Raw genomic sequence first — 17,889 nt, 5'->3', positions numbered from 1 at the left:
TAAAATTCTGGCAACAATACTGAAGATGTGCTCCAGAATTTGTTGCTCATCTAGCCAAGCTGTTTGAGTACAATTACATCACTGGCGTCTACCCGACAATGTGGAAAATTGCTGAGATGTGCTATGTACACAAACAGCAGGACGACTCCAACTCTGCCAATTACCATCTACTCAGTCAACTCTCAATTATCAGTAAAATGATGGAAGAAGCCATTAACAGTGTTATCAAGCAACACTTGCTTAGCAATAACCTGGTGAGTGATACTCAGTTTGGGTCCCATCGCAAGGCCACCCTGACCTCTTTATAGACTTGATTCAAACATACAGTAAAAAGAGATGACCTCCATGGAAATGAGGGTGATTGCCCTTGACATCAAGGCTGCATTTGACTATAAATGGCATCAACGGGGTCAAATGGGAAATGGGGGGATAGCTGTCTACTAATTGGAGTTATTACCTGCAGAAATAAAGGTGGTTGTGGTGGTTGGAGGTCAATCATTTCAGTATCATTTCATTTCCGCAGGAGTTCCTCAAGGAGTGTCCTAAGCCCAAATATCTTTAGCTGCTTCATCAATGAATGTCCCCATCATCTTAAAGTCAGATGTGGGGATGTTCATTGATGATTACACAATATTCAGCATAATTTGTTACTCCTTAGGTACTGAAGTAGTCCATATCCAAATCCAGCAAGATGCGGAGATAATAAGGACTGCAGATGCTGGAAATAAGAGTTGAAAAAATGTGGAGCTGGAAAGGTACAGCAGGTCAGACAGCATCAGAGGAGCAGGAAAGGTACAGCAGGTCAGACAGCATCAGAGGAGCAGGAAAGGTAGAGCAGGTCAGGCAGCATCAGAGGAGCAGGAAAGGTACAGCAGGTCAGGCAGCGTCAGAGGAGCAGGAAAAGTACATCAGGTCTAACAGCGTCAGAGGAGCAGGAAAGTCAAGTTCTGATGAGCAGCCAGTAACATTTGCCCCACCCAAGTGCCAGCTCCAACAAGAGAGAATATGACTATTGTCCCATGACATTCAATGGCAACCTTATTAATGAAAGCTCCACGATCAACACCTTGGTGGTTTCCATTGATAGACTGAACTGGACAAAACCATATAAATACTTTGGCTAAGTGAACAGATCAGAGACTAAGAAACTTGCAGCAAGTAACTCACCTCCTGACATCCAAATCTATCCACTATCTACAAGTTACAAGTCAAGAATGTGATGGAATACTCCCCACTTGCCAAGATGTCTGCAACTCAAGCAATACTCATTAAGCTTGAAACCATCCAGGACAAAGTAGCTCACACGATTGGCCCCACATCCACAAACTCTCAGTCGGTAAAACTGATGCTCAGTAGTAATAGTGTGTATTATCTACAAGATACACTGCAGGCATTCACCAATAATCCTCAGGCAGTACCTTCCAAACCTATGACCACTTCTCTAGAAGGACAAGAGCAGTAGAGACATGGGAACACCATCTCCACCTGCAATTTCCCCTCCAAGCTATTTGCAATCCTGACTTGGACATATGTCATCGTTCGTTCAGTATCACTTAGACAAAATCCTGTGATACCCTCCCTAATGTGGATACATCAAAATGGATTGCAGCAGTTCAAGAAGGGAGCTCACCATCACCTGCTTAAGGGCAACAGGAATGGTCAAAAAATGCTGGCCCAGCCAATGAAGTCCTCATCCAATGAATTAGTTTAAAAAATAAAAGCAGTTTGATTAACATTTAAAAATTTAAGTGTCTGCACAGAGTCAAAGGAAGTTTTATGGTTCAAATATGTTTCAATAAGGAACTATCTGCCTAACAACGGAATTTGTGGCTTTAAATGACTGTTTCTTGTGCTATGAGGAAGTTGGTGCAATTTTTAAAAGATTACTATTTTTATAAAATAAATGAAAATAAATCAACTTCTTTAAAAAATGACTCTTTTTATAGAATTTTCTCAGCATGCTGTGTCTGTTTTGAGTTATCCTCATAATTTTAGCCATGAAACCCAACTGTAGTATGAGCAATGACAGTGCAGCTGACCACCAGAATGAATGCGGTTAAGTTGATGGTTGACACACTGTCCTCGGATGCTGCCTGAATTGCTGTGCTCTTCCAGCACCACTGATCCAGAATCTGGTTTCCAGCATCTGCAGTCATTGTTTTTACCTACACTTCACCATAAACTATAACATTAATATGTGATCTTGAATGTTGTAGTTCAATATTTTTTGAAGAATCATTCTGCTTTGTGGGCAGTATTCAGAGACAAAATGTGTTCAGTGGAGTTAGAATTGAATGGATTTGCACAGCTTTGTGGAAGGAAGAGAGCTTGGGTTTATGTGACTGTATTTACATCCTCTAGATGTTTCAAAGTGGGGACCAGCTAGTTAGTAACTTTGCAGCGGTCTGGTGTTTCACCAGAAATAATGTCAAAGAAAAACAAGGCCGAAGCACTTGCAATTATTTTCAGCAAGAAATGCTGGTTGTATCTTGGCCGCCTCCCCAGTATTATTCAGCAGATCAGGAAAGAGATCCTCAAGCAATACTCATTAAGGTTGAAACCATCCAGGACAAAGTAGCTCACACGATTGGCCCCACATCCACAAACATTCAGTCGGTATAACTGATGCTCAGTAGCAGTAGTGTGTATTATCTATAAGATACACGGCAGAAATTCACCAATAATCCTCCTCCCCAGTATTATTCAGCAAATTCAGAAGATCAGGAAAGAGGTAAGTATGATCGATACAGAAAGGGCCATGGACCTCACAATGTCCCAGCTATTATACTGAGGGACATATGCACCAGCACTATCCAGTAACTTAACAAAACTGCTTTAGTACCTCGGTTTACCCTCTGCACAAAATGCAGGACAAATCGAATCCAGCATTATAGCCCCTTCCCTCTGTTCTCAACCATCAGCAAAGTAATGGAAAGTGTCACCGATAGTGCTCTAAAGCAATACTTGCTTAGGAATAATCTACTCACTAACGATTAGTTTGGATTCTCCAGACAATGTCCAAACTTGGAAAATAGAACGGAATTCCAGAGGCAAGATAAATGGCTACCTTTTATGTCAACCTTTGATTGAGTGTAGCCTCAAGGATTTCTAGCATAATTGAAGTTAATAGGGTTCTGGATCTGTGAAATCTAGTTGAAGTTATGCTTAGCACAAAGAAGATACTTTGTGATTTTTGCAGGCTAATCATTTCAGTCCCAGCACATTGCAGGACTTCCTCAGGGTAGGGCCCTCGTTCCAACTGTCTTCAGTTGCTTCATCAATGACTTTCATCTAAAAAGGGGTGGTACAGTGACTCGGTGGTTAACATTGCTGTCTCACAACTCCAGGGACCCAGCTTCGATTCAAGCCTTGGGCGACTGTCTGTGTGGAATTTGCACATTCTCCCTCTGTCTGTGTGGGTTTCTTCTGGGTGCTCCAGTTTCCTCCCTCAGTTCAAAGATGTGCAGATTATGTGAATTGTCCATGCTATAGTGTCCAGAGTGTCCAGGATTGTGCACACGAGGTGGGTTAGTCATGGGAAATGCAGAATTACAGGGTTTGGATAGGGGAGTGGGTCTTGGTGGATGCTCTTGATGGGGGTTGATGTGCACTTGATGGGCTGAATGGCCTGCTTCCACACTGTGGGAATTCTATGATGTGACTCTATGATAAGATGAAAAGTATTCATCATGCTTGCACCCTAATCAGTATATTCAGATGCCCAGATGCTGTAAGACCTGATAACCATCAGGCTGGGTTGATGCATGTGGCAAATAAAATTAGCACCATACAATTGGGATGAAGGGCCTGTTTCCGTTCTGTAGACCTCTATGACTGTAATTGTCATCTCTAGCAAAAGTGAACATACCATTTTCATAACTCCCCTCAACTCTTACATTCAGTTGCTTCCCTAAGAGCACTTTGTACATCTGATGGACTGCAGCATGTACAGTGCTGCATAATGTATCGAGCTGGACTATGGGCTTTAAACTCTCAGCTTTCTGATCCTTGAGTGAATGTAAACCAGACTAACTTGTGCATTTCTAGTTTCACAACTACTCAGAATTTATTCAATATTGCAAATGTTAAACCTCCACTTTCAATCCCAATAAGGGTTTTTCAGAGCATTGAGAGGATATAGATGCAAACTGGTCAGAAGGGAGAGCTTCATGGGTAAAATTAGGAGTAAAGTTGAGCAATCAAGCAGCTGTAGGGAAAAGGAGAATGGGCTGAATTTTTACAGTGATGTCTGGGAGGGGGGGGAAGGCTGGTCAATAGCCCAAGAAGGCATTGGGATGTGATCTTGACATCATCCTAGTGCCCTGGCTGCATGCCCAAGGTTGCAGTTTAGCAGCATGCTCATTAAGTGGATGACAAATTAAGGATGCAATAAAAGGCTGCATCTTATACCATCAACATTTTCCTAGTATTGGGAAGGGCTGCTGCCATGCGGGGAGACCACCACAAGGCCATTTCACAGTCCGTGGAGGCATCACTACCCCTGTGAGTGCAACATTGCATTGCATGAAAGTGTATCCCCCTCTCCCCAGTCTGATCATCTGGGCTGGCCTATCAGATCTCGACTCTTCGAAGATGCTTCATCAGGCAACCACCTTCTTCCTCATCCTCCAACCTCAAAAGTGACCACAACTGGTAATTGTGCTGCATGTTGGAACAGAATGAGCTTCCACTTTTGGTCCTCACAATGAGACTTCTCCATTGGATATAAAATTCAGTCCAGTATCAAGAGGAGGAAATAAATTATCACCTCTGCTTTTTGGTGTGATGTGAAACACATCAAAAATGTGCTGAGGGGACCCAATGGTACAAACCTGTTGTTATGTCAGTTGGAAACTCTTTCCTTATTAACCACAGTCACTTGCAAGTATTGTAAAATGTGCAAAATCACATTAAACTAATAAGATCAAGATGAATGCCTCACTGTCTTAGCCTCACTGTCTTAGGATTTTGCTTTCAAAAGAAATGCTGTCTTTAGTTTCCTCCCTTGGAGAAAGGTATAGAGCACTGGAAAGATTTTTCAAGCTGATTAGCAATCTGCTTTGAGCCACTTGAATACTTGCGATATGTTCAGTAAGTTCACAAGTGGAATATGAACGCTTGTCCTACTTGACTAAGTGGCAGGACTGTAATCAACTGAACCAGTTACAATGCTGCAAATGTGCTGTAAAATGAAATGCTAATATGTAGTCAATTTTGTTTTTGAATATCATCTTTGAGGACATTCTGATAAAATTGCGCTAATAGAGATGCCAACTTTTGGATGAGATATTCAACCAACTCTTACACAGATTGATGTTAAAGATCCCACAGCATTATTTGAAGAAGAGCAATGGAATGCTCATCATATGTTGACTAACATCTGTTCCTTAACCATTACTGAGTTTATTTCACAATGGAATGCGGCAGTTTGATGAATGCTCGTTGGTTGCTGGGCTTCCTATTTCAACAGTGATGACATTTCAAAAGTAGTTTGCCGTAATTGTTCTGGATGTGGAAAGTCATTCTTTCTTTTTAATGGACTCAAATGTAGATATCTAAAAATAGTGCTGGGGAATTAAAGAGCTAAATTGAGTGGAATAAATGTTCATGTTGGACAGGTCATGTTTTATTTTCCTATGCCTTATAGGGCCTCTATTGACTAGGGAGCATGTACAACATCTTAGTCTGCTGAAAGAAAACATGCATCAAGATCTTCAGCTTGTAACCTAATTTAAGACATTTGGGTAACTGAGTTTAATGTCACCTCTGAATCCCGCAATTACATTATGAATTTGTAAAAGATGTGGATTTACTCATTATTCTAGTATCTGGCTGAAAATAATCCAATTAATTTTGTTATCTGTTCATTCTACTCTTGAAGAAAAGAGTTAATTTTATATTAAAAACGTCTGTATTTTTCCAAAGATATGTATGTGCAATGAAACTTAAATTTAAAAAGACAAGAGTCCAGTAGCCGTTGTGTTCAATTTCCCGTCAGTTGGAAATTCCTGTCTCTAGATGTAGGTTTGCTCACTGAGCTGGAAGGTTCATTTTGAGACGTTTCGTCACCCTACTAGGTAACATCTTCAGTGGGCCTCCAGGCGAAGCACTGTTGATGATTCCTGCTTTCTATTTATATGTTTGGGTTTCTTTGGGTTGGTGATGTTATTTCCTGTGGTGATGTCATTTCCGGTTCTTTTTCTCAGGGGTGGTAGATGGCATCTAACTCGATGTGTTTGTGATAGAGTTCCAGTTTGAATGCCATGCTTCTAGGAATTCTCGTGCGTGTCTCTGTTTGGCTTGTCCTAGGATGGATATGTTGTCCCACTTGAAGCGGTGTCCTTTCTTATCTGTATGTAAGGATACTAGTGAGAGAGGGTCATGTCGTTTGGTGGCTAGTTATGTTCATGTATCTTGGTGGCTAGTTTTCAGCCTGTTTGTCCAATATAGTCTTTGTTACAGTCCTTGCATGGTATTTTGTATATGACATTAGTTTTGCTTGTTGTCTGTATAGGGTCTTGCAAGTTCATTAGCTGCTGTTTTAGTGTGTTGGTGGGTTTGTGGCCCACCATGATGCCAAGGGGTCTGAGTAGTCTGACAATCATTTCCGAGATGTCTTTGATGTAGGGGAGAGTGGCTAGGGTTTCTGGATGTGTTTTGTCTGCTTGTTTGGGTTTGTTGCTGAGAAATCGGCAGACTGTGTCCATTGGGTACCCATTCTTTTTGAATACACAGTATATGTGATTTTCCTCTGCTCTGCGTAGTTTCTCTATCCTGCAGTGTGTTGGCTTATTGAAATAATATTCTGATGCAGCTTCATTTGTGGATTTTGGGATGATTGCTTCAAAGCTCGCTAATTCCTCTCTCTAACCCAAATTGTTTATTGCAGAAAGTCCAAAATCACATTAAGATATTAGGATCAAGGTGAATGTCTCCTTTTCTTCTGGAATTTTGTTTTAAGAGAAATACTGTCTTAAGTTACATCATGTACGCACAATATACTGTACAGTTAACTTTTAACTACTTAGAGGTCAAACTAATTAAGTACAGACAGGCAAAACTCAGTTCACAAAATAAAACAATAAACTACAGATGCTGAAGATCTAAAACAAAAGCAGAAATAGCTGGAGAAACTCACCAAACCTAGCAGCATCTGTGCAGAGAAATCAGAATTAGCATTTCAAGTCCAGTGACTATGCTTCAGAACTTGGTTCATGTTGCTGGCCTTGTTGAAACAATTGATCTTGAGACTTGCAGCTAATTTGATATGTGACTATTTTGTTTTAATTTGATGTGAATGAGATATTTATTGTGCAGCTAATACATTTCTGCAGAGTAAATTCAAGTTGCCGTAACCATGAGGCGAATGAGCGGTTACCAAATAGCAGCCCCTCAAAGATGTTACAAGTTGGGGTGATGTTGGTGAGGAGTAGGTACAGTATTTAAATCCTACTGCACTAAAGATAGCTGGGAAGTTGGGAATCCCTGAATGTACTTTTTATATGTACTCAGCTGTGCTGTCTCCTCTTTGCCCAGTTTGAAGATTATGTCATATCCTAGTTTACAATCTCTTTTCTAAATTATGTTGTATTTAGCAGTTTGGTATTTCAGATGTAGATTAAGTTCAGCAAGAACTTCCAAATGAATTTGATCATAATCCGTGTCCATTTTTTCATTTCGCTGATGGAGTGTGCATATTCTCTGGAGTGATAATAACAGTTTGGAAGGGCTGAAATGATGTCCTACGGAAAATGTCCTCAGCAATCTCCTAGAAGTTAGGTGAGAACTGGACTCTGGTGAAGGACAGCTGGTTTAGGACACCACGGTGGCTCAATGGTTAGCGCTGCAGCCTCACGGTGCCAGGGACTGGGGTTCGATTCCACTCACAGTAACCGTGTGGAGTTTACAAATTCACCTCGTGTCTATATGGTTTCTTCCAGGTGCTTCGGTTTCCTCTCACAGTCCAAAGATGTGTAGGTTTGGTAGATTGGCCATAGGAAATGCAGGGTTACAGAGATAAGGAAGGGGGTTGGGTCTGGGTGGGATGCTGTTCAGAAGGTCACTGTAAGGTTGATCGCCTGAATGGCCTGCTTCCACATTGTAGGGATTCTGTAATTTCTGTGTAATTACTGTAATACTTTGAGGTTGTCAACTATGGAACAAGGTATGGGTGTGCACCAGCAGCCAGTTAGAGGAGCAAAGAATTTGAGAAGTCTGTAGGTGGCAGCAGTAATAAGGCTTGAGAATGACAGGAATCAAAGAATAATATAGAATTGGAGTCATTTGACTTATCGATATAAACGTAGGTTAGCAAGGTCTGGATTGATGAAAAGGTTTATGCGTGCGATGAGGTCTGAATAACATGATATAAAATTTCATGGAGAGTGTTGGATTGAAGCTTCATAAAGAGACCTTTTCAGAGATGACTGTGACATGTATGGGAATCAATAGCAGATGGCTGAATGGAGAGAGAGAGAGAGAGAGAGATGGGGAGTGATATAGAGATGATAATGACTCTGTGATTAATTGGATATGAACACTTGGCTTAGATTTGATGAAGATTTAAATTGCAAACAACCTGGTTGAGATTGAAGTTGATAATCAGTGGCGAAGGAACTTAATTATTGTCAAAAACTGAAAGGATCACTTCTGTTCATCTGTGGGACAGATTGAGCCATCATGGGGAACAAGCCCAGCATGGCCAAGCACTGAAAAAGGACTGTAATGTTGAATTTTTAACTTTATTTCTTGATTTTTCTATATACTAGAGGACTGCAATGTTTAAATTTTGACTTTATTTCTTTATTTTTCTACCTTGTACCTAAGATTTTGTACCTAGATATCTTGTAACTAAGATGGCATTAGGAATGTGAAATTCTTACACTTTTTACTATACTACTGTACATGAGTACACGTGACAGTAAGTTCTAATTCTAACATTCCTGAGGAAGTTACGCTAATCAGGACTGAATATCAAATATTCAGTTTCAGACCAGAGGCATTAGAGATTCTGGGAAAAGTGACCAGTTGGAGAATTTAGGTTGTCTAAGTCTTTCAGAGTCCAGTCTCCTATTAGATAGGTCAACCTGGAGCCAACTCGATTAAATTAATCCAGTCACCTTCTTACTCAGAAAACCTCTAATTGGAAACGATTGACTAGATAAGCCAATGTGAGGAGTTCTTTCCACAAGGCAAATTGAACTGCACAAAGTATGCTTTAAGCGTTGAAGCACATTGCCACTAATTTTTGACTATGTGGGTCCACATTGGCTCCCACTGAGTCATAGCTCCACCAAATTTGTATATATGCAATTCAGTCAATATTGATCGTAAACCTTGGATGATGTTGGGCAATGTCACTTGGAATAATTGTCAGGACCTTCTGGAAGGCATGCCAACAATATTTGGAGACGGTGAACTGTTGGCATTGCTGCTACAAGATGCAGTATATTTTGTCTACCAGTGGGTTAATGAATAAAAAAAGTCAAAAACAAAAATTGCTGGGAAAACTGGTTCTTCAGAAGAATGATCAGTGGACCCAAAATGTTAACTCTTTTTTTTTTCCACAGTTGCTGCTAGACCTGCTGAGTTTTCCCAACAATTTCTGATTTGGTTTCTGATTTCCAGCATTTGCAGTTCTTTTGTTTTTGTTAAAGAAAGATGGATGCCCAGGCATGATTTTGCATGAATCAACACGATTTGGAGAATTGGAGCTGGCAGGAAGGAGGAGATGGTGAATGTGTTCCAATTGTCAGTTTACACCTGTATTTGCTCTGATAGATGCCAATGTTAGAACCAAATAATTTGTTTTTTATTGTCTCTCTCCATTGTGTAACAAAGTCTTCATGCAAGTTGTGTTTATGACTTATAATCAGAGTAGTAGAACAGTTCTTTAGAATTCAGAACTCCTAAACGCAAAATAGACAAGAGTCCTTTAGTCTATGATAAGATCCAAGGTTTGCATAGAAAAGGTGCAGGAAGTTGAGTCTTAAATCTAGCTACCATTTTGCACCTTTAATGTGGAATAGATCATTGCAACTGCAGGGGATAGACACACTTGAAATGTGGAGCTTGTTCAAGGAACAGCTACTGCAGGTCCTTGATAAGGATATACCTATCAGGGAGGGAGGTAGTTGTCGAGAGAGGGACCCGTGGTTTAAAAAAGAAGTTGAAGCTCTCATCAAGACAAAGAAGAAGGTTTATGTGAGGATGAGGTGTGAAGGTTCAGTTAGGGGGGCCTGAGAGTTATAAGTTAGCCAGAAAAGATCTAAGGATAGGGCTAATAAGGGCCGAAGGGAACATGAGAAGTTGTTGGTGGATAGGATCAAGCAAAACCCTAAGGCCTTCAATAGGTATATCGGAATAAAAGAATGATTAGAGTAAGATTAGGTCCAATCAAAGATAGTAGTGAGAAGTTGTTTGTGGAATTTGAGGACATAGAGGAAGGGCTTAATGAATACTTGGAAAAGGCCAATGTTAGTGAGAATACGGAGATACAGGCTACTAGATTAGATAGGATTGCAATTGACAGGAGGTTATAGCAATTTTGGAAGATCTGAAAATAGATAAGACCTCTGAGCTGGATGGGATTTATCCTCAGATTCTCTGGGAAGCCAGAGAGGAGATTGCAGAGAATTTGGCTTTGATCTTGATGTCATAATTGTCGATAGGAGTAGTGCCAGAAGACTGGAGGATAGCAAATGTTCCCTTGTTTAAGAAGGGGAGTCGGGACAACCCTGGTAATTATAGGCCAGTGAGCCTTACTTTGGCCAGTGAGCCTTACTTCGAGCCCTACTGGAAAAGGTTATAAGAGATAGGATTTATAATCATCTGGAAAGGAATAATTTGATGAGGGACAGTCAACACGGTTTTTTGAAGGGTAGGTTGTGCCTCACTAACCTTATTGAGTTCTTCGAGAAGGTGACATAATAGGTAGATGAAGATAAAGCAGTTGATGTGGTGTATATGGACTTCATTAAGGTGTTTGATAAAGTTTCACATGGTAGGCTATTGCACAAAATACGGAGTTTTGGGATTGAAGGTGATTTAGCGGTTTGGATCAGAAATGGCTCGCTGAAAGAAGACAGAGGGTGGTGGTTAATGGGAAATGTTCATCTTGGAGCTGAGTCAGGATCTCTTTTGGGGCCACTGCTGTTTGTCATTTTTATAAATGATCTGGATGTGGGCGTAGAAGGATGGGTTAGTAAATTTGCGGATGACACTAAGGTGGACAGAGTTGTGGATAGTGCCGAAGGATGTTGTGGGTTACACAGGGACATAGATAAGATGCAGAGCTGCGCTGAGAAGTGGCAAATGGAGTTTAATGCGGAAGGGTATGAGGTAGTTCACTTTGGAAGAAGTAACAAGAATTCAGAATACTGGACTAATGGTAAAATTCTTGGCAGTATAGGTGAACAGAGAGATCTCAGTGTCCAGCTGCATAAATCCCTGAGCGTTGCCATCCAGGTTGATAGGGTTGTTAAGAAGGCATGTGTTGATGTTTATTGGTCGGGGGATTGAGTTTTGGAGTCACGAGGTCAGGCTTCTGCTATAACAAGACACTGGTAAGGCCGCACCTGGAGTATTGCGTGCAGTTCTGGTCACTGCATTAGAGGAAGGATGTGCAGCTTTGGAAAGGGTTCAGAGGAGGTTTACTAACATGTTGTCAGGTAAGGAAGGAAGGTCTTATGAGGAAAGTCTGAAGGAACTGAGGCTGTTTTCATTGGAGAAAGGAAGGTTGAGGGGTGACTTAATTGAGACGTATAAGATAATCAGAGGGTTAGATAGCGTGGACAATGAGAGCCATTTTCCTTGGATGATGAAGGTTAACACGAGGGGACATAGCTTTAAATTGAGTGGTGATAGATTTAGGACAGATATCTGGGTAGTTTCTTTACTCAGTAGTAGGGGCATGAAACGGCCTGCCAAAACAGTAGTAGACTTGCCAATGTTAAGGGCATTTAAATGGGCATTGGATATATATATGGATAATAATGGAACGGTGTAGGTCAGATGGGCATCAGATTAATTACACAGGTCGGCGCAACATCGAGGGCCAAAGGGCCTATACTGCGCTGTAATGTTCTGTGTTCCACGTTCAGAAATCTTTTGGGAGGGCTTGTATTTAGTAGGTGAATGAACTTGGTATATAGCACTATGGCATAACATGTCAAGGAAATCAAGGGAGTGGAAGATCATATGGATTCATCTGTCACACTGAAGACTAATGTTCATCACATTGCTAAATAGGATGCTCTGATAGTTAGGATGTTGGAGACTGGAAGATTCTACCTAGATGGCAGATGCAAAACAGAAGCTTTTAATAGTTATTTGCGCAGGACTTTTTTTTTCTTGAAAATGGTTTCCTCAACCTGTTAGAGCTGTGTCTGAGGCTAAGTATTAACATCTATCCACAACTGCCCTGAAGTCTTTATTTTCATTTTAAAACTGTGTTTGAGAACTAATGTGTACTTTTCAAAAACAAAATGCAAATGTGTAGCATCAATTCCATTGACTGACCATTGATGATTTCACAACTGAGTTTGGAACAATCACTCAATTCATTTGCTGAATGCAGTTCAACATGATGTTTAAATTTCTCCACGTATTCCTTATTATTTTCATTCCAGCCAGTGAATATACAGTTTGTATGGCTTTGGGATGGCAAAATTCCACACTATGCTCTGTTTCTACTCGCACAGAAATGCATACGATATTTTTCAGTTATTATATGTTGAAGTTGCTTTGCTTTTCAATGATTGCTATCTCACATGTACTTAACGTGCTTATTTGTATCTAAAATATAGAAATTTACGTGCACGTGTACGTGTTAGGACACAAGTCTTTTCAAAAGGAATGACCTTCAGGATTTTTCAAAGAATTGCGTGGTTTAATTTCCTCTTTTTTAAAAAAAAGCTGAACATGCTGAGTAATTAATTGTTCTGAAAGTGTCAGTTGGATGACATTTGATCCCTGTATGTACAGTCACACAGTGGTTAGAATTCTGGATCAATAGTGCAGAAGCCTGACTTCAAATCCCAGTAATGCAGCTTGATTGTGTAAAACCAGTTGATTAAACTAATTTTGAAAAAGATAGTATTATTAATAGTGACCATGAAACAGAAAGGTTCTACTAAACACTCATCTGGATCACTAGTTTGCTTGGGAAGGATTTTTGGCAAGTTTATCTATCCGTTATCGTCTCTGGCACATTTTCTTTTCAAGGTGTTTTCACGAAGCGACTCACCAGTACCTTCTCATGGGCATCTATGGACTGGCAATAAATGCTGACCACATTTACATCTATAAATGAATTTTTAAAAAAGCATTTTAATGCATAGTAGAAACTCAATGATTATCTCCTTTTAATTAAAAGGGACAGAAGCCAATTCTGCCCCTGCTGGATTCCTGGCTTAGATTGGCTGTTACAGCAAAACCCAAGATCGGGGCTGGAGACCTTTATTACACATTGCTGTATGAACAAAGCTTTTGAAGAGAGCATTAGGGACAAGTTCTTCTTTGAGGATGCCATTATCAGTTAGTTCCACACATAGTAACCATTTTCACGATGCTGTTGTACATCCTGTGGTGCTTGTTGCCACCTTGATCATGATAGATGTGGGGAACTGCATAAGGGTTTTCTGGTGCAGATGTAGTGTCCCTACCTCTGGGGAAGAAGGTCCAGGTTCAAGCTCCCACCTTGCAGAGTTTCCCTTAATAGATTGACTTGAAAGTAATTAAGAACCAGGAGGCCTGGTTCACGTCCTCTCCGCTGCAGAGGCGTGTCGTAACATTTCTGAACAGGTTCATTAGGAAATACGTGGATGTTAGAATTAGAGAACTGAGAGAAAACTGTTAAGGAGAGGGATGTCAGAGCTGCCAATAGAATTAAATACTGGACAGCTAATATTAGCATGAATATATGTAGCTGACAGACTGGTATAGACCTGTAAACCTTTTCTGTTCTGTTCCTATTAATTTGTCCTCATCTCAAATGCAAACGAACACTGAAAAGATTCTAGCACTGTTATCCTGCTTAATCAAACTTAATGGGGACTATGAAGGAGATTATTATTAATTTGCGCTGACTTTTGAAGGCGTGAGTGCTGTCAATTTGCTTATTGTCGTTAGAAACTGGATCGAGAATGTCTAAATGTCGTCTTCTTATAAATCTGAGCCCTTGAGCTCACGGAGGAGAATGTTTTATTCGATGATTCACAGGTGGTATCTCCAGGTCAGACACTGAAAGAAGTCCATGCATTCTTTGGAGCAGTTCAACCCTTCAAAATGTGCATTCTTTTACATGTATAAATTGCTGTAAACATCATTATTTGAAATACACTGCCAATTATTTTATATTTCTAATGGTTTTTATAGTAGCCAAAATATTTGAGCTTTGAATCAACACAGATAAGAAAAATAAATAAATACATTGCTAACTATTTCTGAACAATGACATTGGGAAGAAACATAGAAACATGAAAAATAAGGAAGAGAGTAGGCTATTCAGCTGATCAAGAGTTGAGAGTGTGGTGCTGGAAAAACGCAGCAAGTCTGCCTGACCTGCCGTGCTTTTCCAGCACCACACTCTCGACTCTAATCTTTAGCATCTGGAGTCCTCACTTTCACCTATTCAGCTGATCAAATCTCTTTCACCATTCAGCATGATCCGTGCTGATCCTCTACCTTAATGTCATGCTCCTGCCCTCTTCCCATTTCCCATGATGCCTTTAAATCTAGAAATCCATCTGTGAACTGGCCTCCACAGCATTATGTAGGATCGCCACCCTCTGAGTGAAGACAGTTATTTTTCCTTCAGTTCTAAAGGGTGTATCCTGTGTCCTGAGGCTGTGGCCCATTGTTCTAAACCCCAAAACCAGAGGAAATCTGTATCAATCTATTCAACCCTTTCAGAATTTTGTGCTTCAATGAGATCCCCTCTCATATAGGCCTGGTCAACTGAATGTTTCGCCATATGACAAAACTGCCTTTAGTAAATAGTAGGGTTATGTTTGCAGCTCTTCAATTTGCAAGGTTAGTACCAAAATTCCACAGATTCTAGAAGATGATAATCAATGCATCTATTATTACTATGACCACCTCCTTTAGTACTTGGGAATGTAAATAATACGATTCTGATGATTTATCTGCTTTCAGTCCCATTACTTTTGGCAGCACTTTGTTATTAATACTAACTTCTTTCAATTCATCCTTTTCAGTAGGTGATTCTTCCTTACTATTTCTGGGAAGTTACTTCTGTTGTCTTCTGCAAAGATAGAACTTAGGTATTATTTAATTGCTCTTCCATTTCCTCATTGCCTGTTATTGAAGTTTTCACAATCAGCTCTTACATTCTTTGCAAGTTTGACGTCATACATTTTCTCTTTGTGTCTATTTTGCTGAATTTTAAGCCACTCCCAATCCTCAGGCTTCCTAGTCTTTTGAGCAACTCTATATTACTTTTAGAGTCAAAGACTCATAGAGATGTACAGCATGAAAACAGACCCTTCTGTCCAACTCTCATCCATGCTGACCAGATATCCTAACCTAATCTAGTCCCATTTGCCAGCACTTGGCCCATATCCCTCCAAACCCTTCCTATTCATATACCCATTCAGATGCCTTTTAAATGCTGTAATTGTACCAGCCTCCAGCACTTCCTCTGGCAGCTCATTCCATACATGTACCACCCTCTGGGTGAAAAGGTTGCCACATTGGTCCCTTTTATATCTTTCCCCTCTCACCCTACACCCTCTAGTTCTGGATTCCCCCACCCCAGGGAAAAGATCTTGTCTATTTATCCTATCCATGCTCCTCATGATATTATAAACTTCTATAAGGTCACCCCTCAGCCTTTTCAACCTCTCCCTGTAGCTCAAATCCTCCAGCCCTGGCAGCATCCTTGTTAATCTGTTCTGAACCTTTAAAGTTTCACAACATCCTTCTGATAGGACGGAGACCAGAATTACACGCAATATTCCAAAACTCCTCTTTAGATCTAATTTAGTTTCTCTGTTTGAGGCCCTTTTCCAGTTCATATTTTTTCACTAAACTGAAACATATAACTGTTTGCATTCATTCCTTAAATATTTGCCATTATCTATCCATCAGCATGTTTTTTAATGAAACTGCCCAATCTATTACTGTCAAATTATGCCTCACAGATTTGTAATTTCCTTTGTCAGATTGGATTACTGAAGAGTTCTCTGATGTTATGGTCATTCTTGTCTAAGTGATCTCATTCAACAAATTTATTAATTAACTCCATCTCAGTTGCATAAAACCAAATCTAAGACAGCCTGTTACCTAGGTGGCCTTCAATATATTATTTTTAAAACCTTGCATATATTCAAAGAAGTCAGCCACACCATATTATTGTCAATGTTTTTTTCCCCTTTCTAAAATTACCCATAATTACTGTTGCAATCTTGTTACAAAGATTGTAGCAAAGATGCTGGAGACTCATAAGCACTGTGGGGATGTGTTCAGGGCAGTTTAGCCCCAAAACAGTCGGTTGGTTGGGTTTACGATCAGCATCAGTTGTGGATCAGGAGCGCGCAGCCTGACGGCAACTCTGAGTGTGAGCAGGTGGACAATCTGCGGGTGAATAATACAGTGGCAGAAAGCTTCCATGCTCGAAAAAGACAGTATTCTCTCTTACCTTTCAAAGAGGTAACAAGGAATTGGAACATCGCTAGCTATTCTCACTCACCATTTTTCTATAAGATGTTGTAAATAAGAGAGTCAACAGTTTAAAATGAGTCACTGGATTTGAAACGTTAATGCTGTTTTCTTCCCATGGACGCTGCAAGATCTGTTGAGTTTCATCAGCAATTTCTGTCTTTGTTTCAGATCCCCAGCATCTGCAGTTCTTTGTTTTATTTTAGCAGAAAGTAGGTTTCCGCACTTAACGAAAGATTAGTTATCACAAATGTATTACTCCCGATCATAAAGAAATAAAATATGAATTATCAACATATAAATGATTGACTTCTTAAACCCATGGCACACATTCAGACAAATGCCACCCCTTCTATCTTCCATGTGAATTTACCACTGCTATACTAACTGCTGTGTACATACTGCCACAAGGAAAGGTTGAGGAAGCTCTGGATATGCTGTATTCCATCACTAACACCCTGGAGACAGAACACCCCGAGGCCCTGTTTATTGTAACTGGCGGTTTCAGTCTAGCCTATCTAAGGAAGGTGTTGTCCAAATACCACCAGAACATTCCCTGCCCCATTAGGGACCTGAACATTTAGACCATTGTGAAAGATGCCTACAGCTCCATCCCCCCCGCCCTCATTTCAGGAACTCCGACCACAATGCCGTCTTTCTTCTCCTGGCTTACAGGCAGAAGCTGAAGCAGGAGACCCCCTCACGGATACAGGTCCAGTGCTGGTCGGAGGAAGCAGAGGATCAACTCCGGGTGCTGTCTGGAATCAGCTGATTGGACCATGTTGAAACAGTCCACAGATACCTTGGACGAGTATGCCACCACCATCATAGACTTTATCAGCAAGTGTGTGGAGGACTGCATACTAAGGAAGTCCAATCCGGGTGTTCCCAATAGGAAAGCCTGGATGAATCAGGACATACAGTACCTGCTAAAAACTAGGCGTGAGGCCTTCAGATCAGGAGACCCACTCAAATATAAGGAAGCCTATATAAGAATCCTACTCGTTGACTACAGTTCAGCCTTCAACACTATTATCCCCTCAAGACTGATTACTAAACTTAGTGATCTCGGACTAAGCCCCACTCTCTACAACTGGATTCTCAATCAGGCCATAATCAGCGAAGATTGGGGACAATATTTCATCCTCACTAACACTCAACACTGGAGCCCCTCACATGTACGTACCCCCCCCCCCCCCCCCCCCTGTA

The 17,889-nt window shown here is 40.6% G+C and overlaps 1 long non-coding RNA gene across 1 annotated transcript in view; it reads left to right on the top strand.

Annotated features, from left to right (window-relative positions):
* LOC122560206 overlaps nucleotides 1-17,889 on the top strand; it is a 47,133-nt gene that overhangs the window by 13,928 nt on the left and 15,316 nt on the right. The window lies entirely within an intron of this gene.

This window comes from Chiloscyllium plagiosum, chromosome 20 (assembly GCF_004010195.1).
Source record: "Chiloscyllium plagiosum isolate BGI_BamShark_2017 chromosome 20, ASM401019v2, whole genome shotgun sequence".
NCBI classification, from domain to species: Eukaryota; Metazoa; Chordata; class Chondrichthyes; order Orectolobiformes; family Hemiscylliidae; genus Chiloscyllium; species Chiloscyllium plagiosum.
This window is presented reverse-complemented; position numbering and strand designations above follow the sequence as displayed.